The following is a 13,669-nucleotide window of genomic DNA, read 5'->3' as shown; positions in this document are numbered from 1 at the left end:
TGTGTGCATTGGGGTAGCTCAGCAACTCTCCAAGGGATGGACTCCATATCAGAACTGGCGGTTTCGGTCAGCTCAGTGCGCAGGGGATAAATGTCACAGACACTGCTTTTGGTTAACTACAGGACAAGCCACAACTTGGCGCAAGTGACTGCCTTGGTGCTAGGCTTTTGTCATCTGCTAAGATCCAAATGCTTCTCGCTAAGAGACATTATTTTATTTATTTATTTATTTTCAGAGGGCAAATCCCTGTCTCCCCCAATGAGACTCTTTTTGCATCCTGGAGTTCTAGAGCAACTTCAGCCTCCTCAGTGATTATGGAGCTAACTGCTCTCCATAGGTTTTCTTAAAGCAAAAGTAAGCAAACCAAAGAGCTCAGAAAGCACCTGCAAACTGGTCACAAGCCCCTACGGGAGCTCCCAGCATCAGGGTGATCTTCAATGCTGAGCAGAGTGGATTGAGTAAGGAGCAGACAAATCTAAGTGAGAAGGCTGGAGAGAGAAGGGTGCCATGGGCATTCCTAGCAACACTGGAATTCAGGACCATCAGAGCATCTTCTCTAAGGCATGCTTCCCGTCTGCAAGACACCTTGGTCTTTTGCTCACCTGTATTCTCAATCTCCCTGCAAAGCCAAGCCTAGCGCATTGGGGTCTTACCTATCCCTCCAAAGCAGGCTGTGATTTTCTGGGTATACTGGCATAGGCTTCCATCTGGGCAAGGTTTCTCTGCAAGGCCTGCTGCATCCATCCCGGCAAGCATCTGCCTCTCTTCCCGTAATACCACTCACCCAAGACGGGCTCAAAACAGAACGAGCTGCCAAGCCCCCTCTTCTGCATCATCTCCATCAATAATTCAGATACTAAATAAAATCTGCTGAGCATTCAAGACTGAGGTACTCTGAGGGCCGAAGTGTAATTAGTTAACGGACATCAAGTGTCTCAAATTACTCCCTGACAATATTCTCCATAGGCAAGATTTTCAAACAGAGAGAACCAGGCTTGGGATTGCCTTCAAGAAGTAGCCACAGATAAGATGTGTTCAGAGAGGGAGCAGAGGCATCCCTGGGGCTCCAAGGCTCAATGTCAGGCAAGCGTCTCCATGGATGTCTTCCAGAGTCGGAAGCAGTGAGACACGAGACACAAGTCACACTTCATCAGGTGAATGAGCTTCACGCTCCAATTCCTTACCCTCTGCCTCTTACATTTCTCTCTTGCTAAAATTCCTCAGCTTGCTTCCCATTAGAACCTCCTGAAAATCCCCCTGACCCTAAAAATGCAGCCTGTTAGCTCTTCCTGTGAGGCTTCCAGAAGCAGTGTGGCCAGGACACACGTCCATTCTGTCTCCAGATGACAATTCTGCTCAGTGCTGACATGGCTTACCTCATCATTGGGCTACTTCCTGACTGCTAGCATCTCCTGACAGCTGCCAAGCAACTGTCCCCCTCACTCCCTCCCTTCCTGGGGGGGGTTCTACATATACTGGGCGCTCCATGGAAAGAGTCTGACAATCTTGTATCAGGAGTGGGTATCAAAGGTGAATGCCTAATACTTGGCTCAAACTGTTTTACCAAAGATAAAACACCACCATCACAGTCGGCTGCTTTTGTCGGAGAGGAAGACACACACGTTCTATGACACAGCGAGGCACAGACAGCTTCGACCTCTTGGTCAGACTTTGTCTAAGTGCCCCTGACCTGGAAGGCACTAAGTGACAGGCATATACCCAGAGGCCCTCGCCAGCTGTGGCCACAGGAAGCTGTCCTAGTAATCAGGAAGCAGCCTGTCCTTGCTGGCAGGCTGACTAGCCGAGTGCAGAACCTGCTGCTCCAGCATCAGCATCAGCACTCCGCACGCTAGCGGAGGCTCTGACCCTGGGCAGGTGAACGTGCTGGCCCGCTTCTGCTTCCCCTCCTCTGTAGGTCTCCTGGGAGGAAGAATGCAGAGGGAAGCATTTCCAATGGCCCGGCTGGGAGTATTTATAATTCATCTCTCTCAACACTGAAAAGCCCCGACTCACTCTGGCAGGCCTCGAGTTCTCTGCTGATGAAACATCCAGGACCCCACATAACCCCACGTGTCCCCTCTACGCCACTGCCAGGTCTCTTATTTGCTGGTTTCTTCCCTTGAGATTTAGATTTAAACTTCGGATTTCTAGAGTTCCCTGTTGGTTACAGTCATAAGAATATATAAAATAAAATCATGTCTGATACTGCAAACCCAGCCCACCAACCAGGGCTAGTGAGGTCCTGGATCTAGGAGGAGAGCCACAACCAGTGAAGAGGATTCACTGAGCCAGCGTGATCCCTAATTGCTTCTAAAGATCTACCCTTATCCCCACAGACAAATACAGTCTTCACTCTCATCGGGGAGACTTCTCTTGGCAACAGTCAGAAACGGTCACAGGAAACCGCACCTGAAGTATTACCCTTATTATGCAAATGTGCATCAAGGGGCTGGCATGTGTCTCAGCAGGTAAAGTGCTTGCTTGGTGAACATGAATGAATTACATCCTTATTGCCCATGTCCAATGCTCAGCATTTACCCATCTGTAACCCCAACGCTGAGCAGGTGGAGACAGGGTCTGGCCCGCCAGCCTAGAAGAGTTGCTAAGATCTAGGCCCCGTTGAGAGACCCTGCCCCCAAAACATAAGGTGGATGGCTCCCGAGGAATGACACCCAAGGGAGACTGCTGGTCTCTACACACTTGGGCACAAAGGTGCACCAGCAAACCTCCTCAGACGCACATTAATTAAAATAAAAATAGAAACATGCATTGAGGACACATAATACAATGGGCCAGATATTGATGGGCCAGACGTTGGCAGTTTAAGAATGAACAAGCCAGAGGCCCTCAAGGAACATGTTGTCTAAGAGGAGATAAAGGCACGCAAATGCCTAAGCACAGAACAACCCAGTAAACACAACTTCAATATGCAGGTGCAGCATCCATGGGTTGCGAGGTAGTGTGAAAATACATTGTAGGGTCCCTTTAGCTTTATTTCTTTATTTGTTTGGAGTTTGTTTTCATATAACTGAGACTGGCCTTAAACACACCGTCCTCCTGCTTCCACTTCCCAATGAGTCACCACATCCAACTGGTAGAAGGAAATATTTCTGAACACAGAAATGGCTTGTGTTTCCCATTGGCAAGAACAATCTCACAAATTTCTATACCAACCCCAACAACCATACACACAAAGGGACAGCGCACACCAAGTGAGCCCCACCGCGATGCTCCTGGATTTTGTGACAGTGCCGAGGAAAACGTGAGTCAGCCTGGCACTGCTGAGACTGGGGGTCTTTGGAGACAGATTTACTAAGAAACAAACAGGGCTGGCAAGGGCAGAGCAGAGCGGTCCAAGGAGAAGGTTCTCCAGAAGGAAGCTCGGTTCAGACCACAGGAAATGCAGGGAGGGAGGACTCTCCGCCCATGTCTGCACAGCCTCCCCTGGAGAAGAACGTGATGCTGAACTCCAAAAAGCATGTCGATCGCCTGCTTTCTTGAGTGGACTAGAATTCTCAGGAAATGGCGGGCACATGTCCACAAGTACATTTTGCGTGGATCCATTATTCACAGACTGGCTCAGCACTGGTTTTTGCCCAAGTGCTTTAAAACCACAAATTTGTTCATCGCAACAGTGACTCTGTGGGATGGGAGACCCTGCTCTGTCCAAAGTCCCCATACACTTGACTGAAAAGCAGAGCCCCATCCCTCCTCAGGATATCACTTCCCTCTAAATCCCACCCCAACTCAGAATTCCCAGCTCGAAAACAACCTCAACTCCCAAAGGCAAATCCAAGGCTTTAATATGAATAAAAGATGCCTTCAGCTATTTCAAAGGGCACAGCTGCAGACGGTTTTGGAACACACTGTTTTATATGTGACTATAGAGAGATGGACAAAGCTTTTTCTAACAATAGAGAAGGTTCCGAAGTCTGGAACTGATCGAATAGCCGTTCCCCTGCATCCTTTATCTGTGAGGGACAGTTTATTGGAGAGAAAATTGGCAGTCTCTCTCATATGGAAGTGCTCTAGGGCAGAATCACTGTGCAGGACTCTATTGTTTGTCAAAATAGAGTGTGCAACAACTTCAAGGTCATCTATTACAGAGTGCAAGGCAATGTGAACACAGATGTAGAACCATGAACACTTACACATGCTTTGGAGTGTGTTTAATAGGAATATGGCATAAGAATATTTCTCAAGAAAAAATATATACTTATGTACTTTAGTTTTTACCAAGAGGAATGTTAAATTACACATTTGGAGACCAAGAATTAATCTATCAAAATAAATCACACAGCAACTGACCATAGCACCAATGGCCACAAGCAAGTACCGACATTTTCCTAAACAGAAATCAGCCAGTAATTGAAGTCATTCTCCTGTTGCCACCCTCGAAAGCGGAAGAGCTGGAGTTTCAGGCATGCTCACAGCCACACCCAGTTATTTTTTAGTTATGTGAGTTCTGGGGATCCAAACTCAGGTTCCCAAGCATGCCCAGCCAGGACTTTTACACACCCAGCCATCTCCTCGGCCCCAATTTCTTTACTTCCCGAGTCTTGGCTGTCTCATCTCTGAGGTGGGTGAAATGACAGTATCTCTCCGTGTGTGAACTAAAGCCCTTGATAGTTCCTGGTGGACAGAAACACTTCACAAAGGTTAATTTAGACATTACAAAGAACAATACCCAAAGGGGCGAGGATAGAAACTTAATTAGAAGCAGCAGATGGATCCTGAGATAATTGTAAGCGGTAAATAAGTATAAAGTAATTAAACCCTCAATTTACAAAAGAAAGGGTCTCTGCAGTTTGCCCAACCACTGCTATCTTATTCCTGTTGTAACGTGAAATAATCCAAGTTTCAAACATTTTCAACTAACGGATAAAAACAAAACTGTCCACATGTCTGCCTTCCAGCAATTGTCGTGGCCTGCATGGTCTGAAGGCTGCAGCCTGAGAGGGAAGTTGTAGCCATTCCCACTTTGTGTCGTCAGCCCCCACACGCCAAACTTAAAGCCAACAGTTGTGGTTTATCTCGTGTAGTGGGTGAAGGGAAGTATTTTAAGACCACACATTTTAGGGTATACGATTTTTAGAAACCTTGGAAGGGTCTACATGAAAGATCCATATGTTCATTTTCAAACTCAGATTTTAGTCTCTTGAGGACCGTGTCCTCTATTGCCGAGTGACTGAATGCTGAGCAGGAGCACTTTGGAAGCCAGTTCCACCACGTTCCCTGGTCACAGACACAGGAGTATGTCCTCCTTCTCCATCGCAGGGCATTCAGAGCTCTCCATATGCCTTCCTCTTTGACTGCCTGTAGGATACTATTATGCATCGTACTCCAAAACCATCTCAGTGTAAACTGATTTTGTTATTTTTCATGAACTGATACATTAAGTAAAAAGCATAGATCTTAAGTGTATGATTCAATGAGCTTTAACAAATTCTTTCACCATATAATCTCCACCCTCTGCCTGAAGACAGAACACTTCCTACTCCCAGAAAGCCTTTGTCCACGTATCAGACGTAACAACTGTCACGATTTCTATCTTCTTTGTACATTCCATAGATGCATCCAGTGTGTGACCTAATGTCTATAGCTTTCTCTGCACAGTATGGCTTGGATATCCATCCTTACTTCCCCACAAGGTTTGCCCCAATATATATCCCAATGAACACTCATAGCTTCTCTCTATCTTGCTATAAATCATAAGCAAGACACCTAACCAACAACAAACCCTCAACTTTCAGAAACACAAACAAGTACATATCGGTGACCAGAGCAAGCTTCCTGGTGGAAAGGGACAGAGTTTGGGGTAGTCTCTACAAATACTGAGCCCCAAAGGGAGCTGGAAATGGGGAAGGGTCAACTATGGGAGGAGCATGCGGCCTGAACTGCAAGAGGAAGAGGCGGCTTTGGGGCATGAATGCGACGGAGTTGCCAACAGAGAGGCTGTAAAACACAATACCACAACGGGGCCATTCCTTTCTTGCATCGTCTCCTGCGCTTAGCCACACTGGGAATGGGTGGTGTAGCTGGGAGGTGACCCCAGTCACACAAGGGACAGCATGAAATCCACAAATACCACCTAAAGTGAAAACACAGCTTCACAATAAAGAGTGGCACTGAAAAGACCCCGGAGTAAGTCTCACAGCCTGAGAGAACACCAAGCGGGAGAGAGAGAAAGAGAACAGTGAGCTCCTATTCAGTGAACGTTGGGTTCACGATATCATCCAACATCCAAGGGATGGGTGGAGTCCAGCAGACAGCCGGGCCACTGCCTGACCTCAGGAGGGAGGGGAGGACAGAGGCCGTAGCCACAGGACCACGGAACAGAGGCCACTGAACTACGAGCCCAGAAGACACCAATGTGTTCATCCTGGTTTTTAATCTTCTCCTGGGATGTGGAAAGAGATTTATAAACATCTACTTCCTGTGGATTGCCTCGGAGAAAAGATTAAAACTGCGTATGTAATATAGAAGCAGTGTCCGCACCTACAACGCAGGAGCCTCTCAGCCCATCGCTTTAACTAAATGGTCCTGCTCGGCCTGTCCTGGCGTTGGAGTTAAGGTGTGTAAATTTTACTGACGACATTTTCCAGTCACACTGCAAAACCAATTGCTTACCCTGTCGAGAAAGGGAGAGGCTGCTTAAAAAAAAAAAAAAAAAAGAGGGAGTGGGGTGGGGTTTAAGCTCATCCTTGGCTATCACAAGGATATATGAAGATTGACTGATTCAGCTCATCTAATTAAACAAATCTTTGTTGGACAAAGATTAGCTGAGAAGAGATTCTGAAATAATGGATTTAAAGGCTTTTACCCCTTTACTTCACAATTACAAATGTGCACCCATCAGTAAAAATGTATTCGGAGAAAGCCAAAGGTAAGTGACAGAAAGGCAGCTCAGCCAGTAACTATTGAGTACATTTGTAGTTGGCATTTTCTTCGGGCCACAAACCGGCTCCTAAATAAAGGCATGGAGACTTGTTATTAATTATGAATGCTCAGCCTTAGCGTAGGCTTGTCCCATTGGCTCTTTTAAATTAATTTAACCTGTCTCTCTTCATCTACATTTTGCTTTGGGGCCTTTTACTTTTCTTTCTTTCCATATGTCCTGTAGTAAGAGGGCTGACTCTGTGTGTGTCTGTCTGGCCCCTGGTGTCTCCCTGTCTCCTTTTCTTTCTTCTTCAAGCCCAAATTCCTCCTCCTACTTACTCTTCCTGCCTGCAGGTCCTGCCTATACCTATCTCCCCTGCTATTGGCTGTTCAGCTTTTTATTAGATTAGTCAGGTGTCTTAGGCAGGCAAGATAAAACAGCAACACATCTTTACATAGTTAAACAAATATTCCACAACATACATTGCTGTTAAGGCCCTGAAACTGAACAGTGTCTTGCTTTTCATTTCAGATGCAAACCAGCCCCTTAAAGGCTTCCAACACAAGAGTTCTTCAGGTCAAGCAAACAAAAGTAGCCTGCACCAGGATGAAGTCAGTGATGAGTCTGTTCAACAGGACAAGTGGATCCTCCAGCCATGGTGTGTGTGTGTGTGTGTGTGTGTGTGTGTGTGTGTGTGTGTGTGTGTGTGTGTGTTGAGGTTCTTTTCTCTTTTATCTATCCTTTTCAGAAGGAGGGAATGGTTTGAAATAATTGATCTGTAATTTTTCATCAGCATTCAGTGCAACAGAAAGAAGTCCCAGCCTCAAAATAGAAAATGGAGCAGATGGTGACATTATAAATAGAAAGAGCCAGAAAAAAGATTTTAAAAATACAAATGGAGTGGGCTTTGGTGGCACATGCCTCTAATCTCAGCCCAAGGAGGCAGACACAGGTAGATCTCTGACTTTTAAGCCAGCCTGATCTACAGAGTAAGTTCCAGGATAGCCAGGGCTACACAGAGAAACTGTCTGAAAAAAAGAAAAAAACCCCAGACAAACAAAAACAACCCAAATGGCAGCCACAGGTGTTGGCACACACCTTTAGTACCAGAACTTGGGAGACAGAGGCAGGTGTAGCTCTTCAAGTTCAAGACCAGCCTGGTCTACATAATTCCAGCTACATAATTGTCTCCACAACAAAAAGAATAAAAGTCAACACTGGTTTAGGAGATCATTGTGTTAGGGCTTCAGAAAAAGGTAACATGCTCAAAGGATCAGAGAAGACAGGGGACAGAAACAGGAGTGAGACCCACATTGGTTGAGGCCCACAGGTCCAAGGGAACATCATCTAAGGTTCATGAATCACTTCTGATGCCTGTGTTTACCCACACCCTTTCCTCCACGCCAACCCAGCCCCTCCTATAGTTTATCCCTCTGGGAAGCCTTCTCTTGCACCACAACCTGATTCTGAATTACTACTTTACTCCTGAGAGTCATATCTCATTTACAAGCTGTGGAACTTCATCGGGCAACACCATGGGTTCACCATTTCTTCCATTAAAGTTTCTGGTATAGAAGTAATACACACCTGTTTGCAGAAAAATGCAAAAGCACTCAAAAGTTTTGAGAATTAAACTTAATTCTCTGACCTGAAACCACTGTCTGCCCTTGAGTGGGTTTTCTGTATTTTCTGGATTTTTAATGAAGTTCAGATTATATATAAAACCTATAACTTATACTTTTAAATATTCTTCAGTGGTACTCAGATCTATCTGATTTATGACGCTAAGATTTTGTTGAAATCTCTTTTATCTACTGTGATCTACTGTGAAGATCACAGACTTCAAGCAGACAGCTAGGTGAATCCTCACATTTGTACAACCAAGTAAGCACCACCAGAGCCAAGATCTAAAACATGTCTGACCCCCGCCAAGGAACCCTTGGTCCCTCCCACACACTGCAGTCCCTGACCTCCATCACGGCAGAAGAGTGTTGCTGGAGTTTCAACTTTCAGTGGATTCGTTTGGCAACGTACTTCTCTGTCTGGCTCTTTTTGCTCAACATAATGCCTATGTGGCTTTTCCATATGGTACGTAAAACATTATATTTTTATTTTAGAGTGACATTCCACAGATACAATACACCATATCAATGTGGCCATCTTTTAGTTTGGGGACATTTGTTGTTTTTTTTATAGTTTGGTGCTACTATGAAGAAATATGCTATGAATAATATTATCACACATTTTATTAGTGGACATTTATGCTATGGATTATACACATATGTGTATGTATGTATGTATGTATGTATATGTATTTTCTTTTGAGGGTAAAGCTAGATACTCCTCTAGGCAGTTTGTTTGGTACATGCCTGCTGGTAATGTAAAGTCCCTGCTGCTCCATGGAGCTTCTGACACCTTCTCACTGTAGCCATAGTGACAGCCATGTATCAGTAGTTCACTGAGGCCTCCTGCATAGCTCACTAAGGGGTAATGACAGCCAGACTTCTCCCATGCTCCTTAGTCGTTTGGATGCTCACTTGGGACGTGTGTGTCTTGGCTACGGATGCCCACATGGATGCAAGACTCATGGTCACCACTTCACTGTTGTAGCCCCAGCAATTCACACATGACTGTGTAGACTGGAACCCAGGAAGTAAGAGTGAAATGAATGCAACAAAGTCGTTTAGATCTTTAAACCCTTTCTGTTCCCGTGTGTACTTTGATATTGACACTGGAAAGCAGCAGAAAGCAATGGAGAGAAGAAGGGACAGGGGAGCGAGAGGAAGGGGGGAGGGAGAGGAGTGGGGATAGAGAGTAATGGGGGAGGGGGAGTAATGGAAGAGGGGGAGGAATGGGGGAGGGAGAGAGGTGGGGGAGGGAGAGGAATGGGGAGGAATGAGGGAGGGGAGGGGTGGAGAAGAGGAGTGGGGGAGGGAAGTAATGGGGGAGGGGGAGAGAGAGGACTGGGGAGGGGGAGAAGCACCCCAGACAGGTAGATAGATGGAGTCAGGGAGCATGCAGACCTGAGGAGTAAGAACTGGGGAACGGTAAGCTTTGGGAAAGCTTCAGTAGAATTGGGACTCATTATAGCATCTTCTTTCTCAACTTCCCCAAGCTACACCCTGGATTCTTCTATATCTGGATTTACTCAACAGAAAACTGTCAAGCTACAGCCTGCTAGCTCCAAATAGATTGCAACAGAGTAAAAAGGGATCAGATTTTTAGTCAAAGCCAACCCCCCCCCTCCCATGTCCTAGTGCTATCGCACATCTCAGAGTCTTCTCGAGTATGGATGAGAGACTGTGATGCCTGTCATTTAAAATCCATTTGTTTGAAGGACAGACGAGGCAGAAAAATACCAGTTGAATTCTGCATATTGTTTCCTAGTTATTAGAGAAAACATCCCTGGTGATCCATTTACTTCCTTTATGCAAGCCTAGGTCACATAAGCCAGATAAAAACTTACAAGTGGCACAAAGCCAAATCACATTAGTTAGGTGTTTCTTGCATTTCGCCTACTTCTCTCATTCTGCAGACAAGCAGAAAGGTTAGCATTCACGGGAAACACGCTGCCAAACAGGCCTTTAGAGTGGATGTCCTGTAAAACCAGACATTTCTGGAGATTGGTTCTCATCTTAGCTAAAGTGCACTAATATGACGGAAAATTTGTCTAATGAAAGGCCAACATGGTTTTTTCTGCCTTCATTTCTGAAACATGTCTGGTTAAACAAATCTGCATGGCATTAAAATCCATAATTTCTATTTCAAAATATCTCCCATGGCTTGCTTGTTCCTATTTCATTCAATAGCCTAGACCAGTGGTCTGTAAAAAAAAAAAAAATGCTTGCTGCTTTACAAACAGGTTTATTGAAATGAAGCTATGTCCATTCATCTGTGTGTATCCATGGCTGCCTTCTAGCTGGACTCCCGGTTATGTGGTTGTGACAGGAACCGTTTGCCTTGCAAAGACTGAAATGGTCGCCATCTCTAGACTGTGGATGCAGTGAGAAACCTGGTATTTCTCAGAATTTGATTCCTGTAATCCCAGCCGGGCAGCATTCCTTTGAACTGGCGAGAAGGATCTCCAACCACCCCACCCCTTTTGAATCAAAAATTAAAGTCTTTCAGACCAACTGGCATTAAGGCTTATTTCAAAGTGTCTTAGTCTCAATGAAAACCCGAGTTCCACCCAATAAACCAGGTCTGGTAGTGTAGACTTGGAATACCAGCGCTCAGGGTGGGGGCAGGGGCAGGAGGATAAGAAGTTCAAGATTATCCTGGGCTGCACAGCAAGTTTGAAAACAGCCTGGGAAACCCTGTCTCATATAAACAAGATGTGTATGTGACCATGTCTTGATTTTATCTTCTCACTGTAGAAATTAGATACTGATGAGCCATGAGGAACGCCAGGATCTTAATTTTATACTCAACAATTTATAAGTAAATGCAAAATCCAGAAATGGCCTCTAAGGTTTTTTTTTTCCAAAATCACTTTTAATATATCAAAAGAGACCATTGCAACAAGGAAAGGAAAGATGGGCCTAGACACTGCCAATCTTGTAAATTAGCTTTACAATCCTAGTTGAAGTTTTCTTCATTCTGCAATGTTTTACTTGGTGCTGTGGGATACATGAGCAGATGCTGGCAGTCAGAGAAGTCACTGGACACAGACTGTCCCTCCTGGGGTATCCGACAAGGTGATTGGGCAGAGGCAGGGGAGCCTCAAGCTTCTGAATTGTTTTTATGTAACTGCTCATTCCTCACCCGTGAAGCCTCCAATACTCCAGGGCAGGGGCAGCAGCCATCCTCGGGCCAGCTTCGCGGGGACTGCCAGTGAATAATGCTCAGGGTTCGCTTTTCTCGTTAATTTAAAAAAAAAATTGTGTGTGTGTGTGTGTGTGTGTGTGTGTGTGTGTGCGTGCGCATGCCACAGCACATATGTGGAGGTCAAAGGATAATTTGCAGAAGTTGGCTCTTCCCTTCTACCATGTAGGTTTGGTGGTAAGTGCCTTTATCCACTGAGCCATCTTGCTGGCCACACTTTTTAAAGATTCTTTTATATTTATTTTTTATTTTATTATTTTGGTTTTTCAAAGACAGGGTTTCTCCATGTAGCTCTGTAGACCAAATTGGCCTCTAACTCACGGAGATCCACCTGCCTCTGCCTCCTGAGTGCTGGGATAAAAGGTGTGAGCCACCACTGCACACCATTTTTTAAGGGTCATTTAATAAAACAGAAGAAGGGGAAAGCCTTACAGAAGTAACAGCAGTAACAGCATCTTAGACCCGAAGAGACGTGGAATCTTACTTAGACTCTGGTTCTTTGTGGGGGCACTGTGCACACCCCGTCACACGGGTCGGATGACAGGCAGTGAGGCATTTAGTAGGTTACCAGCTCGTTCAAGTATGAAGAGCAACGACAAAGAGAAAGGCCTCATGAAGAAACATCACACCCTGTAAGAGCAACGTCCGACTGTGATCATCTCAGCCAGTCTGGGACCTCCACACCCCTCGACATCCCCATCCTGGGAGAAGCTGCTATTTAATTTATAAAGGTAGGAATGTGCACTGCTGTGATGACATGTCAGGTAAACAAATCTGGGGGCAGGGATCCCACCTTGGTTTGGGGTGTCAGTCAAGGGTAGTTTACGCCTCTCACAAGTTATGGTTTTACAACCGAAGATTTATTCTTGTAGGATTCGCATAAAATAAATAATACCTAAAAATAGAAATAACCAAACTAGATCCAGAAAAAAAAAAAAACCTAAATTCAAAAATAATCCAAACCAGACTAGGATCCCAAAGGACTAATTGAAGAGAATGAGATGCTCAGCCAGAACTGAGCGCTGTGCATCCTGCTCATAACTCCGGTGGGGCACGCGTTTCTAGATACTTTCCTTTCCACTCGTATAACACAGGCGGCCGTGCTCCCTCCAGTTTAACAGATGCAGAAATTTAGGATAACAGAAATTAAAAACTCAAGCTGGGTGTGGTGTCACATGACTTGGGAAGTGGTGGGAGGAAGGGAACCTGGTGTCCAAGGTCATCCTCAGTGACACAGGGTCCTCAAGGCTAACCTGGGCTAACGGGGCAGCCTTAGCCCCTATCTATGCTGGTTAGTTTTTTTGTAGACTTGATCCCAGTCATTTGGGAAACGGTAACCCCAGCTGAGAAAATGCCCCCACAGACTAGGAGCCAGTGGGCAAGCCTGGGAGCATGTTTTATTGATGAGTAATGGGATGAGGGCCCAGCTCACTTGGGGCGGGGCCAAGCCGGGCAGGTGGCAAGTCTTCAGTCTCCAGGATTCCAGGGGTGACAAGAGGCTCCAATCATGAAGTCAAGGTGAGAAGTGACCTGTTAGATCTGTCTCTGGTAACCGATGGGGGCACCAGAACACCAAAAAGCCCTCCAGCTTCTCTAGTGATCATCCCAGCCATTATGAAAGACCATAGATCCCCCCCCACACACACACACAACTTCATGCTGGATGGCCGCTAAACACATCTTTGGCCCATAAGTGCTAGTGTGTCTTCTGAGATCTTAAATCCTAAATGACAGGGACTTATCTGAATGACACCACACCTGCCACCTGTGGGGAGGCTCTTGGTGAATTAATTGTCACAAAGAAATGCTCATAAACAGTTCTGATGCCAAGTTGAGGGAGGATGACACACGGGGAGAAACTCCCTGTTGATGCCGCCAATTAGAGACTATCACAGCGGGAGTAACTTGAAAGCTGAAAACAATGAAGTCATGGGTGGTGCCAAGAACCTTGACAGAGAAAGAGAT

The 13,669-nt window shown here is 45.5% G+C and overlaps 1 protein-coding gene and 1 long non-coding RNA gene across 6 annotated transcripts in view; one reads left to right on the top strand and one right to left on the bottom strand.

The window, feature by feature from the left end:
- The window catches only part of Ablim1 (actin binding LIM protein 1), a 285,120-nt gene that overhangs the window by 184,685 nt on the left and 86,766 nt on the right, over positions 1-13,669 (bottom strand). The gene's annotated exons all lie outside the window — the stretch shown is intronic.
- On the top strand, positions 6,082-8,625 carry LOC146893694 (uncharacterized). The gene is made up of 2 exons (XR_015003352.2): positions 6,082-6,574; positions 7,412-8,625. It is a non-coding gene; the product is annotated as an uncharacterized LOC146893694 (long non-coding RNA).

Source organism: Myodes glareolus, chromosome 7 (genome assembly GCF_982192425.1).
Source record: "Myodes glareolus chromosome 7, mMyoGla1.1, whole genome shotgun sequence".
Lineage (NCBI taxonomy): Eukaryota > Metazoa > Chordata > Mammalia > Rodentia > Cricetidae > Myodes > Myodes glareolus.
This window is presented reverse-complemented; position numbering and strand designations above follow the sequence as displayed.